This window comes from Diabrotica undecimpunctata, chromosome 1 (assembly GCF_040954645.1).
Source record: "Diabrotica undecimpunctata isolate CICGRU chromosome 1, icDiaUnde3, whole genome shotgun sequence".
NCBI classification, from domain to species: domain Eukaryota; kingdom Metazoa; phylum Arthropoda; class Insecta; order Coleoptera; family Chrysomelidae; genus Diabrotica; species Diabrotica undecimpunctata.
Window position 1 is genome coordinate 33,824,338 of NC_092803.1, and position 20,673 is coordinate 33,845,010.

The 20,673-nt window shown below is 33.2% G+C and overlaps 1 protein-coding gene across 1 annotated transcript in view; it reads left to right on the forward strand.

Moving 5' to 3' along the window:
- LOC140437699 (protein amalgam-like) overlaps positions 1 to 20,673 on the forward strand; it is an 889,271-nt gene that overhangs the window by 281,024 nt on the left and 587,574 nt on the right. The gene's annotated exons all lie outside the window — the stretch shown is intronic.

The window sequence follows — 20,673 nt, forward strand, 5'->3', positions numbered from 1 at the left end:
AGATAGGTTCAATCCAACTATTTTTTATCCCAAAATAAGTGATCTACAGTATTGTGCGAATTAATGTGAACAGAGATCGAAATTCAGTTTTGATAAGTTCACACACCTGCCGTGCCTATTCTGCCAACTGTTTTGTCAGAAAAACAACATAACCTCAAAACCTTATTAGTATATTATTTAAAACACGTTCTTTGTGTTTTATATCATTATTATATTTGGCTGCATCTCAGGTTACGTGCAAGTTGGTGTTATTTTTATTGATTTAACTGTGCAATCAGGTTTAACTTTTTAATATGTATATCACTCCTAGGAAAAGAGAAAGGCTCATAACACTTAGTGAGCATACACCAATGACTCAGAGGGACATTGCAAAGGAGTGTTGTGTAAGTTTGGGTGCAGTAAACCAAATAATTAAACAAAAAAAGGAAACAGTTCGTTGAACAACGTTCAAAAGTCAGTTGAAGTGCAGCGGAAAGGAAAATGTGGAAGGAAACGGAAGACTACTCTTCGAGAAAGCCTTTCTTTTGCGCGATAGCAAACTTCATCCCAGAAAAACAATTTATGACCTTCAGCAAGATTTAGAAAAGGCTGGAATAAAAATTCTTGACTCAACGGTACGCAGACGTCTCTTAAAAGGAGGGAGAAGAGCCGTGAGACCGCAGAAGAAACAACTTCTGACAGCGCCTATGATGAAAAAAAAAACAAATTGGGGAAAAAATACGCTCATTGGAGTGCAGAAGACTGGAGAAAAGTGTTATTTTCTGATGAGACTCACTTCCTAGTGCAGGGCCAGCGATCAAAATTCGTACGAAAGGCTGCCAATGAATCACTTTCAGCTAGCCATATTAACCAAACAGTTAAACATCCCACCAAAAAAATGTTCTACAATCATTAATAAAAGCGTGCAAATACTAGCATTTTCAGATGATGTTGACATAATCGCAAGATCAAGAAGACAAATGATAGAGGCATGCAACCAAATAGAACGAGCTGAACAAAATAGTGGTCTTAAAATCAATCAGACCAAAACAAAATATATGCAGGTAAGTAAAAACGCAGAAATAAGGCAGCCACAAAATATAACAATAGGAGAATACAACATAGAGGGGGTAAAAAACTTTATATACTTGGGATCCCTAGTCACGTCTGATAATAACGTTACGGAGGAAGTGAAGAGGCGAATATTTATTGCAAATAAATGTTACCATGGCTTAATTAGACACCTAAGATCAGATAACGTCGCAAGAAAGACAAAATGTCAAATATATAAAACCCTAATAAGACCGGTACTCACATATGGCTCAGAAACCTGGACACTCACTAAAAGAGAGGAAACGTTGTTAGCCACCTTCGAAAAAAAAATCTTGCGACACATATATAAGGGCACAAAAAAAACGGAATATGGCGAAGACGATACAACTCTGAACTATACAAAATATACCAGGATCTGGATATTAAAACATTCATTAAAATAGGACGGCTGCGTTGGATAGGACATGTAGAAAGAATGGAGGAAGGCGAAATACCAATCAAAATATTCAAACAGATGCCAGTAGGAAAAAGAACAAGAGAAAGACCGAAACTGAGATACTTAGAACAAATAGAAAATGATATAACAACCTTAAAAATAAAAAACTAGAGAAAAAAAAGCACGAAACAGATCAGAATGGAGAAGAATCCTGGAACAGGTCAAGACCCAAAAAGGGTGGTCGAGCCAGTGATGATGATGATGACCAAAAAAATGTTCTGGGGCTGTTTTTCATACTCAGGAACTGGCACTCTTTTTCCTATTGAAGGTATGATAAACAGTGAAAAGTACGAAGCCATGATAGGACAACGCATAGCTATAGAGCTTGACAAAGTACAGGCTGAAGGAACTGCAATTTTTCAACAAGATTCAGCTCCGTGCCATGTATCGAATGTTATGATGAAATACTTCAAGGATAATAATATTACCCTTCTTGATTGGCCTCAGAATTCACCTGACCTTAATCCTATTGAAAACTTGTGGGCAATATGTAAGGCTAAACTGCAAAAATTTGACTGTACGACAAAAACAAAAATGGTGGAAGCAGTGATTAAGGTGTGGTTTAGAGATAAAGTAATCATAAACAATTGCAAAAAACTTGTGGATATTCCATACCTAGAAGACTCCAGGAAGTCATAAAAGTAAAAGGGGGACATATTAAATACTAATTAATAAAAAAATCTCATGTAAATGTACCTTAATTTACCTTTGGCCTAAATAAATCAAATTTACAAATTAGTTCTGTTTGTTCACATTAATTCGCACAATACTGTAATTTATAACCTACCATTTTGTTACACCCTGCATATTAACGAAAAAACTCGTCAAATACAGTCTATTGCGATGTCCTGAAAAAAACTGAATTTTTGTGGACTAATGATAAGGTGTGCGTAATGAATATCATACATAAGAAACCTGGCATTTTTATCTGTATAATTTTAATTTTTTAAATTAATAAATTAGTTAATTCGCGTTAGTTTATAGCCCATCCAGAATACAGTACTGGTTTTTCATTTTTTCCGTTTTTATCTGTTTTACTTCCGACCATTTAAATCAATTTTAAGTATTAAATAATTTATGTTGACAAACAAAAAACACGAATGCTGGGCCGCTGAATAAATATGGTGCACTCACTAGATCCGGATCCAACTTTTTGCATCCTGTGGCGAAATTTCATGTGTTTTTATGGCTGTAGTTAATTCTTTATAAAACGATTTTCGATAAAAATTTTACAAAATATATTTAGGTACTAAAAAAGTATTTACTAAGGGACTGCTTTAATAGTGAACTGTATTAAAAAGGGTAAAAACCAAATTTATTCAACGTTTAGAACATCCAGCAAATAGATCATTAACTGAGAGTATTAATTAGTACACTAATTTTAGAAAATCATTTTTTTAACGTATATATTCAATAAAAAAACCAAGAAAACAAAAATCAAGAATATTAAAATAGACCGAAAAATCTACGTTCTCACTACGAAAAATATTTATCAATCAATAAAGTTTTTTTATTTCTTTATTTAAACTACTATTCTTATCCTTACCGCCGGGGTAGCTGATTAATAGCTGTAGTACGTATCACTGTACACAAACAAAAACAAAAACTCAAGATGTAATCACTCAATCCTCATTGTATCAGAAATATGATGAATAAGTACAGTTAATAATTATCTTACTAAGCACTAACGAGCCAAATAATGAAGTAAAATTCATTTTATTAAATATTTTAGGAATTAATTTATACCCGTAATCTGATTCACTATTAACTTTATTTTAAAACAATTAGACAAAACTCAGTAAATCTATTGTTTGGAGGAGCTCCAGATAAGATCACCCTTTAGATTATAAAGGAGCAGTTGGTTTTGACATAACCACCTTACTCACAAATGTGTCTAAAAATAGTAAATCCTAAGCTAGAAAAGGACAATAATATCAATTTTCCGGAATACGCCTTCAAATTAGAGTTACTGGAAATTTCGAAACGTAATGAAAAGCCAACAGTTTATATAGTTGACGACCAAAACGTATCAAGTTATGGACATCAAGTACTACGGTTACGGCCGTATCCATGCTAATTTTAGTCTAATTCTTTTCTATATTCTCTATTAACCCTTTCAGTCACAGCGTCCTCCTACGAGGACACAAACATAATAAGCCTCATATTGCCGAATACTTGTATTTAACCTTATTTTTCCTGTAGAAGAAAATTTCCTGTTTCCAGAAATTTCTCTTACAGAAGAACGGTGTATGACTATTTATGAATAATCGTGCTACCTAATAGCGAACGCTGCACCAATGACATAAATGATTACGTCAGTTTCGCTCGAACTGTCCAACCTCCATACATGTGTAAATTTGTGATTGATTTACAGGTAACGTTAAAAGCTGAAATATATTCAATTTGTTTTACTGTAACTTAAAGCTTAATAATCTATGCTTTTTTATTTAAATACACACTTGGCGTTCTTGTAAACTTTGTATATTTTTGTAAACGTCAATGTCCTTCAGGAAAGACAACACTACTTTATGACACAAATTGTGATTATAAATTTTTTTCGATTTAATTTATTCTAGTTTTAACTTATTTTTAATTTAATTTATCATGATAATCTGAACATATTTCATATTGGACTGTTTTTAAAAAATTGAGCTGTTATAGATGTCAAAAAGTAAGAATAATGGTCATAATGAAATGGTTTAATGATAAACTACTGATAATGATATAATATATATTTGGATCTACTACAAACTGAGGCTGTTATTTTGTATAACCAAAACATGGAAGGGATTTGATGAGCTAGATTTTCTGCTTAGTATATATAGATCGTACATTCTGCGGAACAGCTGCTTGCATATATTATGTATCATGAAAATATAGGAAGTAGTTGATCGATCAATACTCGATAACGGACAAGGAACGAAAGCGATCGGCTCAACTTTATCGCAGACGGAGACGGTTAGCCTTTGAATAATACTCAAATAAACGGGGTGAAAGCTCTTACCGGATTAGTACTCAGGGCTGAACATTGCTCGTTGTCGGTATAAAATGGTGTTGTGTACCTTTGCCGGTGTTCTATCTCCAGCGCACATCGATAATAGTGGTAGATTGTCGTTGAGAGTAAAGGCACGTAGAAAGATGGCAAGCCGGTGGCAAGCGCTGTTCTATCTTGCTTTTTATTATTAAATTAAGTATATTATCTGGATGACGCCTAACAATGTCAAAATATTCTACTTTTGACCATATTGTCACTGCTCTGACCACTTTTGTATCTTTTATCACCCATTGCAAAAGAACCACGTTACGAACTCTATTTACACCGGTAATTATCGTTGTATTTCAAAAGTGTAAATCTTTATTATTCTACTACAGTAATATTTTTTCCTTTTTTTTAAAGAAAAGTAATTTGCGACTAGCTGAGTGGAAAATGCCAATGCCAATGTGAAAACTATTTTAATGGCTTTGTAATAACTCGGAATTTATTCCGATTGATTTTTGTGTCACAGCTTTAAACGAGCTAAACAATATACAAAATTCAATAGGTCACATAATTTCATACATGTTTTCAATAATACCAGCTGAGATATTTAGAAATTGTTAGTCCAGGAGTTTGTTAAATATTATTTCAAGATTTGTAGTATATTTTATATTTCAAATATTATATTCCAAATACTTTGGCAGCTGGTTAAATGTAAATTGTGACTCTGATGAAGAGATAATAACCAGGATCGAAATATCACGTAAGGCTTTTATGACCTGGAAACCAGTTTTATGCAACAGAAACCTATCGATGAATATTCGTAAGAAGGTCCTGAAATGTTATGTGTGGTTCATCCTATTGTATGGTTGTGAGACGTGGACGTTAAAAACCACAATGCTTAACAAGTTAGAAGCATTCGAATTGTAGTGCTATAGACGAATCCTAAAGATATCGTGGGTTACGCACACTTAAAATGAAGATGTTCTTCAACTGATCAATTCAGAACGTCTGCTCATGAACACCATAAAGAGGAGAAAAACAGAATACTTCGGCCATATAATTAGAGGACCTAAATACCATCCACTTCGTCTTACAATACAAGGAAAAGTGGAAGGAAAGAGATGGATTGGTCGAAAGAAACTTTCATGGCTACGTAATATTAGACAATGGTGTGGTTCCACAGTAGAAAAATTATTTCGCGCAGCAGCCGACAGAGAAAGGTTTCAGGAAATTGTAAACATGATGACGGCCAACGTCTGAATACGGACACGGCACCCAAAGAAGAAGAAGAAGTATATTTTATAATTAATTTAATAAACTTTATGTGCCTAGACTTCTGATAGCCATTGCCACTGTAATAATTAAGGTTAAAATACAGTATTATATGAGTATACGGTTATAGATTGTAAAGTTATTAAAATATAATATTTAATAAATTAATAAAATATTATTTACTTATTAAAAATTAATTATATTTTTATATTTGCCGTATCAATTTAAAATATCTTTCATGTTTTCTCTAAGTTTCATATGTAGTTAACTCTAGAGATATTAGGGGCATTTCAATGGGATGCGTGGTACGGTTGCAAGTGTATTATAGGAGTCACTTTATAGTTGTATCCAGTATAAACTAGCTCGAAAGACTCTGTATCTCTTTTTGTATCAGTTTGCTCACTTAGAGTAGAGGAAAATTTGTTATTAAGAAAACCAGAGACCAGGTTCTGAAGATTCGCATTTTCGCACCGAGTGAGCTGAGAAAGTATATATGTAGACTACTATCATATATAGCTGGGATATGTACAAGTCTGAGCGTGTGGATAATTATTTGCTTTCTTCTTATTATCGACGGTCAATTAGTGGTTTAGCTAGGATCTATATCAGAGAGTTCTGTTTTACAGTACATTTAACCAACTTATTCCTCTAAACGATTAATGGAATTCGTAGAAAACCTTTTGTTGTAGTAAAAGGCACGGTAAACTGCACTAAAGGTTTCCAAAATATTTTTAATTACTTACTTTGTTTAAAATATTTTTGCCTGTATTATCAATTAGAGTTAATGTGTATAAAATGAGGAGCAAAAATTCAAATAGTATTTTAAATATTATTGTTTATTTGGTTAATGATGAATGTATAAATATAATGGTTAACCTACTGTACAATTATTTTGTAAATAACATTATAATAGTGTACTTATTGAGTATTTAAATCTATAAATCATCATCATCTTCACTAAATCCACTACCACTATCATTATGTAAATCTATAATCACTGGATTAATTTCGCTAATTTTATTTTCCCGGTTCCACCACTCTTCTATTAAATTTTCCCATTTATCTACAGTGTTGGTCCATATTTCTGGAGTTGCAGTTTTAAGAGCTTCTTGCCACATTTCCCTAACTGTATCCACTGCATCCAACGTGATTATCATAATACGTTTTACATATACTCCAGATGTGTTCGATGGAATTAAACTGGCAGTGGTACGGCGGTAATCGTAGTACTTGATGTCCATAACTTGATACAATTTGGTCATCAAATATATAAACTGTTGGTTTTTCATTGCGTTTCGAAATTTCCAGTAACTATGATTTGAAGGCGTATTTCGGAAAATTGATTTTATTTTTAACTAACCATTTTTTATGCTCGATAAGTTTCACGACTGTTTTGATTGTTTCTCCAAAAATCCGAATGGTAAGGTGCATTATCTAAAACTATAACTGATGGTTCACTCAAACTAGGTAACAGTTTCTCCTCCAGCCATTTAACAAAAATATCTGCATTCATGTTTTCATGGGAATTAGCAGATTTTGATTTTGACGAAAAAATCAAATCTGCGTTTACTATAATAAAGACTTCTTTTACTTACATGAAGTATGTGTCTTTTGCCTTCGCTATCTGTGTGTTTTATTGATTTTGTGCTGTCGTCTTGCCAAATTCTTTTAATTTCACCCTTTGCAAATATCCATGTCTTATCTAAGTATACGAATGTTGCATTTTCAGATTAAAGTCTAGTATATTCTCCCAAAAATTTAATTCTTTTTTGAATCACACTACGCCTTTCGCGTAACATATTATTTTTTTTTCGGAATTTAAATCCTAAATCTATCAACACTTTCCAAAGGCTAGTCCTCTTAATTTCAGAAACTTGTGTTTCTCTTATGTTGATTGTTTTCACTTATTCGATACAAAATATTACGAATTTCAAATTTTTCTTCATTGGGTAAGTCAATTCTCCTAGAATGTTTACGAGTTGTTTTCTTGTCTTTGTGATACTCAGTCACAGTTAGATCGTCTTGAAAATCTCTGACAGACTTCATTACAGTTTTTAGCTTACGTTCACTTACCCCGAGTGCGTCACAAACGCGTTGATTTATAAATATTAATGACTTTAAAGGTCCACCATTGTCTCTTTCAACGGTAAAGTACTTATGCACATTTGCAATTAATTCATCAATATTCAACTTACGTCTAGGCGTGATGTTAAGTTAAATATATTTACCAAAACCCTAACTTTAACTCGTAATTGCAGATGTCTCAAAAACGGTACAGTTTAACAGACATATGGTCAATCTAACGACCACTATTTAAATTAACACTAGAAGCACCAGCATTTGTGCATACCTAGAAGCACCACTGGCGGTCAAAATGACGGATATTAGAATTTTCTATTGCCAGCCTATTCTTTTATAATTCCAAACTTGCCTTCGTGGAAAAAAGCTGTTCGTCGCTAGTTATATTTTCGCCAGGTGTATAACATAATATACAATTCTCTATAAATGGGTTCCATATTCCCGATGCAAGTGCAAATTTATCTGTTGACAATCGCTCAGACCTGGTATTTCTCATATTAAAACGGACAAAACTCATTATTTGTGTAAATTTGTTTCTAGACATCGTCTCTTGAAAAAAGTTTGGACCACATGTACCAGATCACAGCATCTTTATGCTAATATTTCGTGCCATATAAGCTCCCCTAGCATACAGTAAGGATATAAATGCTTCTATTTCTTCAATAGAAATTTGCCAATTTTCATCTTTGAGTTTTCTTTTACCTTCAGCAACAGTACATGATTTTATGTTACGGAGTATGCATTCATCAATCAACAGCCGCCATGCACTAGCTGCAAAATCTCTTAATGCTTCTCTTAGCATGAGGGGTTGGTCCAGCAGCTTCCTTTAGAACATTTTGACTGGTACGCCTTCCTAAAATGAACGAGATAAATTAGTATGCAGGTATATACTCATTTATTTATTTATTTAAATAAATGGCACCATAATAAATAAAGAATGGAACAACACCCAAGAAATAATAGCGCACATCGGAGAAACTAGATCCACCTTCAACCAGATGTGCGAAATGAATCTAGATGCGCCCTTCTACCAGCCATCCTGCAAGGAAAAATATTTGGAAAACGTGGTCCAGGAAGAAGAACATCCTGCAGATAAGGTAAATATTGCCATGATTGTCGCCAATATTCGTGACATCAAGAAGAATATGCTCAAAAATACATAAAAACACCTAAGTGAATACATAAATAGAAGCTACTTATATAATATAGTTGCTTACCTGGTGTACTAGCATTGTTGTCAAGTAACTCCCATCCTATGGTATCTATGAAAGAATTCTCTAAATTGTATTCTACGAATTCCTCTTACCTGGTTGGTAATCATTTCTGAAGATGTATTGAAGTCTACATTCGAAGTTGAAGCAGAAGTACTGGGCATCACCTCAATCTCAACTTCACCTTCAGAATCACTGCCCGATGAATGTCCTTGATCAACTGTATTAGGCACATAGGTACTCGTCAACTTCGTTATTGGATACATCTTCATCAGATAACTCTGCTACAGATTCATCTTCTGACAAATTCTGTAGACACTCTAATAGCTCCTGCTGAGTCAAATATCGGCAAGACATGATAACAGCAGAAATAATAAAAATCACAATGTAAAATTAATCAAAATACAGATTGAACATGCAATTGCAAAGAGTATACTCAAACTACATAATAAAAAATATTTTTGATGTATTTTATACATAAAATAAGTAAAAACTTCCAAGAAAAGTAGAACAAAAATTAGACTACCTCGTCATTAGGACCGCATTTTTCTAGGTAGACATTAACATAAATATATTCAAAATGTAATTATACTAAGTACCTGTAAAAGAGAAATTATAATCCTCAAGTAAACAATAAAGTCCCAAATCATAAATTTTGTAAAATAAATATGAATGAGTAATACTCTAGACTAATGAGGGTCGAAAATAGAAAGCAGTCAAAATGACTGATATATGGTAGTTCTTGGTATACGTTACCATATCTTAAATAGTAATTACGCTAAGTACCTGTAAAAGAGAAATTATAATCTTCAAATAGATCTAGAAAAAGTCATATATTATCAAGTTTCTAAAACATTTATGAATAGGTAATACAGAGTGTCAAAAATGAAAAGCAGTCAAAATGACCGCTTCTAGATTACTCCGAAGTATTTTTTAAGAAAAATTAAAAGAGATATTTTAGTACTTTGTATATCTACTTTGAATATAAATTATCCTTAGTACGGTGGGATTTGTTTCAGAAAAAAAAATATTAAACAAGTAGGTGAAACAATTTACGTTAAATAACATTATGCAAAAATACTATTTATTAAAAAACATTTAACAAAATATGCAAAACTATAAACAATGGGTTAATGACAGATATATTTATTTTATACCGAAAATTTAGCAAAGTGTTAAACATTATGGAGAATACCAGTGCAGTTTACTGTGCCTTTTACTACAACAAAAGGTTTTCTGCGAATTCCGTTAATCGTTTAGAGGTGAGCATTTTTTTAAAGTGAGTTTTAAAAAAATTTATTTACTAATCCTGATAACATTCACCTCTTACCCTACGAAGGAAGTATATTTGCATCTCATATATATCTTCAGTCGCAAGCAATAAATTCCACCCAGTGTTTCTAAATTCATTTAGGTTCAGAGCGTTATCTAGAAACTTATGTAACGTACATAAATAATGTAAACGTACAAACAAAAGTGAGTTCAATTCACTATTCTAGGAAAGAGTCTGAATAAAGTTAAAATATCTGCAACTTTAAATTCCTTACCTCTTTCCTTTAAATGTAAGAAATATTTCTCCCTGTTTTATTATGATTTCAGAAATCAATAAAACACTACTCCAATATCAAAAATCATAGACTAATGTTTTGTAAATAAAAAAAAATCCTGATAACATCCTAAAGGATTTGTTGCGTTTTTTCGCCAGTCTTTTAATACCCTATTGTAGATACCTACATCAATTCTTTTACAAAGCTTTAATTATTTATCGGTCTGTTTTTCTGTCTGGACATTGACAAATAAAATAAAATATCGCTAAAGTTATTGTATAAAAATACTGTTCTAGTTGATGCTCTTTAGTACAGCCCTGTGCAAATTTGTTCGATTTTAGTAAAACGTTCAGCACAATAAAAACAAAATTAAATTACTTAGCAGTGCGATTATCGGGAATATAACTCAATACGGATTTTTTCAGTTATTTTCGAATATTGTTCGTATTGTGTTTCAATTTAAAAAATATATCCGATTATTTGTTTTTAATCCATAAAACCAAATAAAAGGAGTATAAAAATGACAAATATTTCAGCTCGCCAGCATGTTTTGAATGTAGATTTAATCCGTATTAAACTCAATTTTTAAGAATAATTTAATAGTCGTAAAATAAATAAAATCGAACTGGACTGATATATAAAGAGTTCAGAATAGAAATTAACCACTTTATCTACATTTGAACTACAGAGCTTTAAAGTTAAAGCTTTATAACAAAATTACCTGTTAACATTTTTAAAAGTATATATTTAATTTCAGAAGATCAAAGAGTAACTTAGACATTTACATTGCTTTTATTGGCCAAATTTGATGTAATAACCCCAAAAAATGCAAAAAAGTAGACTTGATTTAAATGTATTCTAAAGAATTTTAGGAAGATAATAAACCAACTTTAAGTGTTGTTAATACACTTTATTTTTACATCTACCTAGTGATCATATTAGATATATTAAAACAAAATATCACTTCTTGGATGAAAGGAAAAGTTAATTGACAAAAGAAAACGAATCGTCGACGTTGGTATCATTTCCTTCAGTTGCTTCGTTGTCCTGAATTTGACGCTTTTTCTGATTATCTAGAATGTTTCTGAAGTATCCATGATGAATGGAGGATATGGAAGGTAGAAGAGACAACATGTCCTCCTTTTTTTGAAATTCATTTGTCTTTTGGTTGAATAAAGCTGATCCTACTGTAGTAGGTTTGCACTTTCACGGGTCTTCTAGGCCATGTTTTACTTGTTTTTTTTTTCAGATGTCCAAGGTTCGGAAACTCAGAATTTCACCGAAAGATTCATGTATTTTTATTTGGAAATGTACTTCTTTTTTAAACCTCGACCACTGTATCTTATGCCAATTGATTTGTCTACCTTCAGTGTCTTTTTTTCTATTTCTGTTTGAATATTCGAGGAATTTGGTGCTTAAAAACTCTTCTCTTTATAGTTTTACAGGTTCCAACTGATGCTTTTTTACTTTTGCACTTTTAATGATGTTGTACCAGTCATCAGGCACATTAATGATCCTATATTTCTTGGCAGCTCTCTCTATTATACTGAATTTAGTATCATTGCGAAAGAATGAGTGGCCTGGTATTAGAAGTTTTAAATTAATTGTTTCCACATCCAACAGAGGGTCTTGAACAAGTTTCAGCAGAGTAAGGCTAGTTTTTATATTTTTATTTTACCCAGTGCATGAGTCAGAAAACATAAAAACGTGTTTGAAGTTTGAATGTCCTGGCGTATTTATATAAATATTTCCTAAGGCATGAAACTATATCTTTAGAACCCCTTCCACTATTAGTCTTATCCCAGATAGGCATATAGGCAGTGTTGTTATTAAAACAATCTATGCCAAAGTTGTAGATATATTAAGAATTCTCTTATAGTAGGCTATTGAAGTTGTGAGTTTGGGAAAAGTAATATCTTTTGAAGGTCAAATGTGCAAACATATTTATCTTGCGAGGCTTCAGCGACATCTTTTTTCAATTCTGCGTGCGCTTGTTCTGTCTGCTCGCCTTAAGTGCAGTTCTCTTTCTGTGTTTAAGTCAGCTATCTTTTTCTCGTCACTTATTACAGTTGCTGCAAGTATTCTTTAAGGAGATTTAACGTGCAAGTTAAAGTTTTGACTAAAGATTTGGTAGTAATATTTTTGTTTCACAGGATTCCTATTCTCACTTTCATAAATTTTTTTAATATTTAAATCTGGACTTAGGAATTTTTTGTTCTTATTGCCCTTTCTGGTATAGTAGCGCTGGCAACTCTTAAACCAAAATAGCATGATTATAACCATGTTAACTACAGTCATTAACGAAATAACAAAATATCTTTCAAATCACTATGAATTGCGTTGTGGAATGCTAATGGCATTTCAAACCATATACTAGAGATATCACTGTTTTTAAAAATGTATAAAATAGTCATTCTATTAATATCTGAAAGCCATGCCACACAAAGAACGAGTATTAAGATACCTTACTATACTGTGTATTATGCAAACCATCCAGACGGAGGAGCACATGCAGGTTTTGTCGTTATTATTAAATCGAAACTTAAACACTATGCAGTTTAACTTTATATTACGGAAAAAATTCAAGCAGCAATCATTAAGATCAAAACACACACCTCCCTCAGTGTATCAGCAGTCTACAGCTCACCTAAATATCCAATATCAAGCAAAGAGCTGTAATAGCTGTGGTGTGTTTAGCTGTAATGCCAAACACATCACATGGGGTTCCAAATTAATTACGCCTAAAGATCGAGAATTAATGAATATCATCCAACAAAATAACTTAAGATACTTATCTACGGGAGAACCCACATACTGGCCTACGGATGCCAACGAAATTCCCGATCTGATAGATTTTGCTGTAACTAAAGGATATTAGGAGATGTAACTAATTACCGCCTTGCAGAGCATCCAACTAGATGAGAAAGACATCAAACTTATTGCCAAACTTTACTGGAACCAAACAGCCATTATTAATACCAACAACAGAGAATCAAAGCCAATCAGTATTGAACGAGGCGTAAGACAGGGCTGTGTACTGTCTCCCACCCTCTTTAACGTGTATTCTGAGAATCTATTTAGGGAAACTTTAAAATATCAAAAAGGAATTATCATAGGAGGAGAAATAATTAACAATATAGGGTACGCCGACGATACTGTGATTCTAGCTGAAAACATCGACGATCTGCAGGAGCTAATCAATAGAGTTGACATGGAATGCACAAATTGGGGACTGTCGATAAATATCGATAAAACTAAATACATGGTGACCAGTAAAGTGGATATCGGCGCAACCCAACTGATATTAAACCAACAACCGCTGCAGAGAGTTCAAATATTCAAATACCTTGGATGTTGGATTACTCAAAATCTGGATCTATCCTTTGAAATTCGATGTAGAATTGAACAGGCAAAAAACTCATTTCAAAAATTCAAGCCTCTATTATCCAATAACTCATTAAATTTGGAAATCCGTGAAAAGTTTACAAGATGTTACGTGTGGTCTGTACTTTTGTATGGATGTGAAACTTGGAGTTTAAACGCCGATATCATGAATAAAATCGAGGCGTTTGAGATGTGGTTGTATCGAAGGATACTAAAAATTCCATAAACTAGCAGAACCAGAAACGAAGAAGTTCTTCGAAGAATGGGACATCAACGAACTCTATTAAATATTATTAAGAGGCGTAAACTAGATTATCTTGGAAATATAATCAGAGGACCAAGATATGAGTTCCTTTGGCTAATTCTCAACGGTAAAATCGAAGGAAAGAAATGAATAGGACGAAAGAAACTCTCTTGGTTGAGGAATTTGCGGCAGTGGACAGGTTTGACAGCGGACCAATTGCTTCACGTAGCGCAAGACCGAGATCAGTATAACAATATTATAAGCATGGTAGTCTCCGACGTTCCGTAGGGATATAGCACTCTAAGAAGAAGAAAGGATATCTGACATCCATAATGCAATAGAGTGAAACTTCGATTTAACATCAGATCACAGTACAATAATAATAACTTTAAATACAAACATAATATAGAGAACGTCACCATCCAAACCTACAACTAAAGAAACAAACTGGGCTGCTTTCCAAAATTCTGTAAATATAAAGATTAGACTAGATATTAGAATAACAGAAAACCAAGATGTAGAGAAAGCAGTAGACTATTTAACAACAATTTTACAAACAACAGGATGGGAACCAACACCACAGTGCCAAAGAAATGTGAAAAGAAAACCATAATATCTCCCTTCATATAAAAGAACTTGTAGCAGAAAAATGAAGAGCACGACGCATATGGCAACAAACGAAAAATCCACTAAAATAAAACGTACCTTAACAGAATAAGTCATATACTAAATAGAGCATTACATGAAGAAAAAACGACTCTTTCCAGTTTTATGTTTCGAACCTCTCATATAAAGACCACTCTATATGGAAAGCTACAAAAAAAATTAAACGACCAACAATAACAAATTAACCTTTAAGAAAAACAGGTATGATCTGGGCCCGCACAAACGCATAAAAAACAACAGTATTCGCAGAGTATCTTGCAACTCTATTCGCAGCACCAGTTACTAATAGCGATGAAGATGATGATAAGAATCTACCTCGAAACTCCATGTCAACTATCTCTTCCTCTGACAACATTTACTCCGACAGAGGCTCAACAAAAAATAAAAATGCTAAATCCCAAGAAAGCTCTTGGCTATGATTTGATAACAGGAGACTTACTTCAGAAGTTACCGAGAAGAGCAGTGGTGTTATTAACAATAATATACAACAGCATACTATGTCTTCGATACTTTCCAATACAATGCAAATTTGCTCAAGTTACTATGATTCCGAAACCTGGTAAGCCTGCAACACAACAAATTCATATCGCCCTATAAGCCTACTTCCAATAATGTAGAAAGTATTAGAAAAGCTACTATAACATAAAATCGAGCAAGCTGTTCCCATAAACGAAATTATACCCCAACACCAATTCGGATTTAGACGTGAACACTCAACCATCCAACAGTGCCACAGAATAGTAAAGATAATTAAAACAACTCTCGAAGAAAAAAATTTTGCGCTGGAGTGTTTCTAGATATACGACAGGCATTTGATAGAGTATGGCACAAAGGTTCTCTACAAACTAAAATTACACCTAACAGACCAACTATACTTTATTCTAAAATAATATCTTACTGACCATTTCTTAAAATTACCACATCATACAATCTGGCGTACCTCAGGGTAGCGTTTTGGGCCCATTTCTGTATTTGATATTTACAGCAGACGTTCCAACCAGCAGTGATACCTTCTACACGGGAATCTTGGCAGTGGATATCGACCCTAATGTAGCATCACAAAAAGTACAAAATCATTTAGATCAATTATAAAACTGGCTGAAGCGATTGAATATCAGTGTTAATACTAGCCAATTAGTACAAATTACTTTTACAACGAGAAAATTTACATGTCCACAAGTTTATATTAATAATACTCCCAGTGCGATAAAACCAGTTGTCAAATACTTGGGATTGCACCTGGTTGAAAAACTTACATGGACAACGCACATTAAAACTAAACGGAAACAACTAGATCTTAAACTAAAAAATATGAACTGGCTATTTAACAAAAGGTCTCAGTTATCTCTTGAAAATAAACTGCTATTTTACAAAGATACACTTATACCAGTTTGGGCACATTGAATAGAACTATGGGGCTGTAGTAAATCTTCAAATACGAAGATACTTCGAACATTCCAATCCAAAATACTCCGTACGATAAGTAAAGCTCCATGGTATATATCTAACCAAACACTTCACAACGATCTGGACATCCCATTACTTAAGGACATAATAAAGAATCATTCAGTAACATATAAAAATCGCACCACTGATCACAACAAAGAACTGATAAATAATTTATTCACCCAACCACTTGCCGAAAGAAGAGAGTATGGCCAGAAGACCTACCGCAATAATACTTAGAGAACCGTCACTGGACAGTACCTAACTCACGTTAATTTACTTACAGACTATTTACTTATTACTTTGTGTATAGAGTAAACATTGTTTGCATTGTAAACATGCAATGTAACAATAAAAAAAAATTATGAATATCTAACTTCACGGCGAATGAATATCTAACTTCAATCTCTCAAATGTATTATATTTTTGCAAAATTTTGGAATGTGTTTAATTCATTATAATGTAATTATCTTATAATTTTTTATGTAAAATAATAGGGCATAAGGTATTTAGCAGTTTAGAATTTCCCATTGATTTGCCCGTTTGACGATTCGCACCCAGTATATTACTGACTATCTGTGAGAGAATATTTTAAATCTTTTAGTCATTGTAGAAACGTATTTTTTTTAATTTTGTACGTATACTGCCATTGTATAATCGTAAAAAGACATAGAATATTATTTTTGTACTGTATTTGAGTGCACGAGATGCAAAACTCGCTAATCGACAAAAATTGAAAAAAGTAGTTAAGCACGCCATCTTGTTTGTACAATATTTAATTATTATTTTACACCGTCGATGATAAAAAGTTAACAATAAAACATTTCATTGAATCTCTCCAATGCATAAAGAGCCATTACTGTAGAAGTAAAATTGGTACTCGTTTTTATTTACCATGTGAACTTAATTTTACAAAATTATGGAAAATATACGAATTTAAAGTTTGCGATAACCAACTACATGTTAAATTGGCATTTTTTAGGACATACATAAATTCTAATTACAACATCGGATTTGGCACCCCAAAAACTATTTCTGCTCAACCTGCTTAAGATCCAAGGAAAAGTTAAAAAACAAAAATATTTCTAGTTCAGAAAAGCAAATTATTATCACCGAGCAACGGATACATAGACTAAAGCAAAGGCATTTTATGCCTTATTAAAGCAGCCGCTAGAAAATACAGCGATTTTTGATTGTCAGAAAAATTTGACTTTGCCTAAGCTTCCGGATCAAGCTAGTTATTTTAGTTAACAAATTAACTATTACAACTTTACGGTAATTCATGGATCATCAGCAGCACAGTTGGTTTCAGAAAATGTTTATTCTTATGTTTGGACGGAGGTGGATTTTCCCAAAAATTCTAATTTGATAGCTTCAGATGTTTGGGATGTACTGAATAAGTTTAACTTTTGCAATGAAATCGATACAATTCGTTTATTTGCTGATGGATGTGCGGGGCAAAATAAGAATATTATAATGATGACCATGCTTTCTGTTTGGTTAATGACGAAAGCTCCCACAAACATAAATAAAGACCATTAACATTATATTCCCGGTAGTGGGACATTCTTTTATACCACCTGATAGGTTGTTCGGAATGATTGAAAGAGAGGTAAAAAAGAAATCCATTATTTTAAAAACTTCTGACTACAAAGATATTATAGCAAATAATTCGACAATTAGAAAATTGGGTTTAGATTGGCAGATGTATGACTGGAAGAATTAAGCACAAGTAAACACCAAGGCACCATCCTCATGGCACTTTCAGTTTAATAAGGCTAAAAGGTTTGTGCTTACTAAAGGGAAAACCAATGCACTAATACGAGGTGAGCCCAATTATTGTGTTGTCGTCGGTGAAGCCAAGTCTGTTGTTAAGAGAGGAATAAAATTGACACGTATCACTCCTACTCAACTTCCTATTGGCTGCAAACTCAAAGGCGATAAATCGACAATAATTTCTCTTCTCAAAAAACATTATGGAAACGCCTGGGAAAAAAATCCTGATTTGGTTTTCTTTAAAGAAAATCTTGGTAACCCTCGAAGGGTGGAAAACCAGACTTCTGTAAACGATGTTGAAGCTGGCTGCAGTGGTTTAAAACCTTGCGATATTAATTTACCAATTTAATGTAATATGTATATAACTGTTTAATTTCTTTGTGAATAAAATTTGTTAAAAAACTATTGATGTAACATTTTTTGGTGCAAAACTCGCTAAATGCATTCTTTTTTCTTCATTTATTTAAAAAATCTGCACTATTTTTTTAAAATATGTTAAAACCTATTAGAGGTGTATATGTTCTAAAGACACGGTAACATCAATAATTGGTTATTAACAAATATAATGCAAAAAACGTTTTTTGCACTTTTCTCAAATTGACTTTACATGCATTAACCGTTATGTCAATACCCAAGTACCTGATACGGGAGTCTATACCCGTGCTACCCAGGTACCCGGCATTGTTTCGGTAAACTTCGCTTGTACATTCCGAAAATAACAGACAATTGGGATTTTTCTTTGTTTGCTATCAGTGTTTATTTAACTGTGCTTACAAGTTGTTAATATTTTTGTGACTATATGCGTGTTTTATGTTGTAATTACTTGTAATAATGGCAAGAAGAGAAGTGAGTGCTAGCGAATTTAGAGGGTAAGTTATTACTGTTTATTTTTACAATGTTTTATACATAGATCATTCAATTTTAGAATGACATATAAAAAGCAACAGAAGTACTTGCAACAATTTATAGACGATATAGATGAGGAAGTAGACAAAAATATCGAAAACCAGGAATCAGATGAGGACTATGTTTTGCAAAGCAAACCGGATGGAGATGAAGCTTCTGACGTGGAGGACGTTTTTACTGATATCAATAATAAGATTGAAATCGATACCGACGGCGACGATAGTAGTGATGAAGATTTTGACGATTTTCAAGAAAGTTCTTCCCAAAGTGATGTTCTGGTTGCAAAAGATAAAACGATTTGGCAACGAAAACCGTTTACTGCAAGTCGAACACTAAAACGTAACCTTTTGCTTGAAAAAACGGGCCCAGTACGTTCTACTAAAACTCTTTCAATTAGAGATACATTCAAATGTGTTTTCAGTGACGTAATGTGTGACATAATTATACGCGAAACCTATCGAAAAGCTAATAGCGTTTGTGAAAAGTATAATGTTGAAAACCCCGACAAACCTCGAAATGTTTGGAAGTCACTCACAACAGAAGAATTTAATGCATACTTAGGTATTCTTATTACAGCAGGAGTACGGCATTCAAATTCAGAGCACTCGAAAGATTTATGGAAAACAGACTCTCATCCTTTGTACCGAGCAAGTATGGGCATAAATTGCTTTTGGAGCATCAGCAGATTCTTACGGTTTGACAATGACAAAACACGTGCAGAACGTTTGCAAAATGATAAAGCTGCAGCTATTACAGATATATTCCATCTTCTCAATGATAATTTACGTCGTAACTATGTACCGTCGGATTCTCTTACTGTGGATGAACAGTTATTTCCTTTTAGAGGTAGGACACGTTTCACGCAATATATGCCAGCAAAACCTGCCAAGTATGGCATCAAGGTTTGGTGGGTTTGTGACGCCAATAATTCGTATTCACTTACTGGACAAATTTATACTGGAAAAAATTCGACTGGACGTGAAACTAATCAAGGTGAACGCGTAGTAAAAGATTTGTGTTACCGATACAAAAATTCTGGACGAAACATAACAATGGATAATTTTTTCACAACTCTTCCACTAGCCCGTTTTCTGTTGTCTTGGAATTTATCATTAGTTGGTACTTTGAAAAGAAACAAACCATATATTGCACAAGAAATGCTGCCTTCGCCAGAGCGTGAGCCTGAATCGTCATTACACGGATTCAGTGCAGATATGTACCAAAAAAGAAAAAAAAGCGTTATCTTGCTGTCAACAATGCATGACAACGATAATGTAAGTGGCCCAAAAAATAAACCTGAAATAATTCAGTTCTATAATATAACTAAAGGAGGCGTAGACAACATGGACAAAATGGTTTCTCATTATTCCCCTAAACGCAGAACTTTGCGTTGGCCAGTAGCCTTCTTTTACAATATCCTAGACGTAGCTTGCCTAGCAACCTATATAATTTATACAGAGAATAATCCACAGAGTTCTACTGAAACCAGTAAGTGTAGAATTTTTTTACAAGACTTAGGGAAACAACTAGTGATGCCTGCAATTTTTGCTAGATCTAAAATACCAAATGTATACCGAAATTTTTCATCAAGGTCAGGAATTGAGTGTATGTTACGAAAACCTCTACCTACAGAT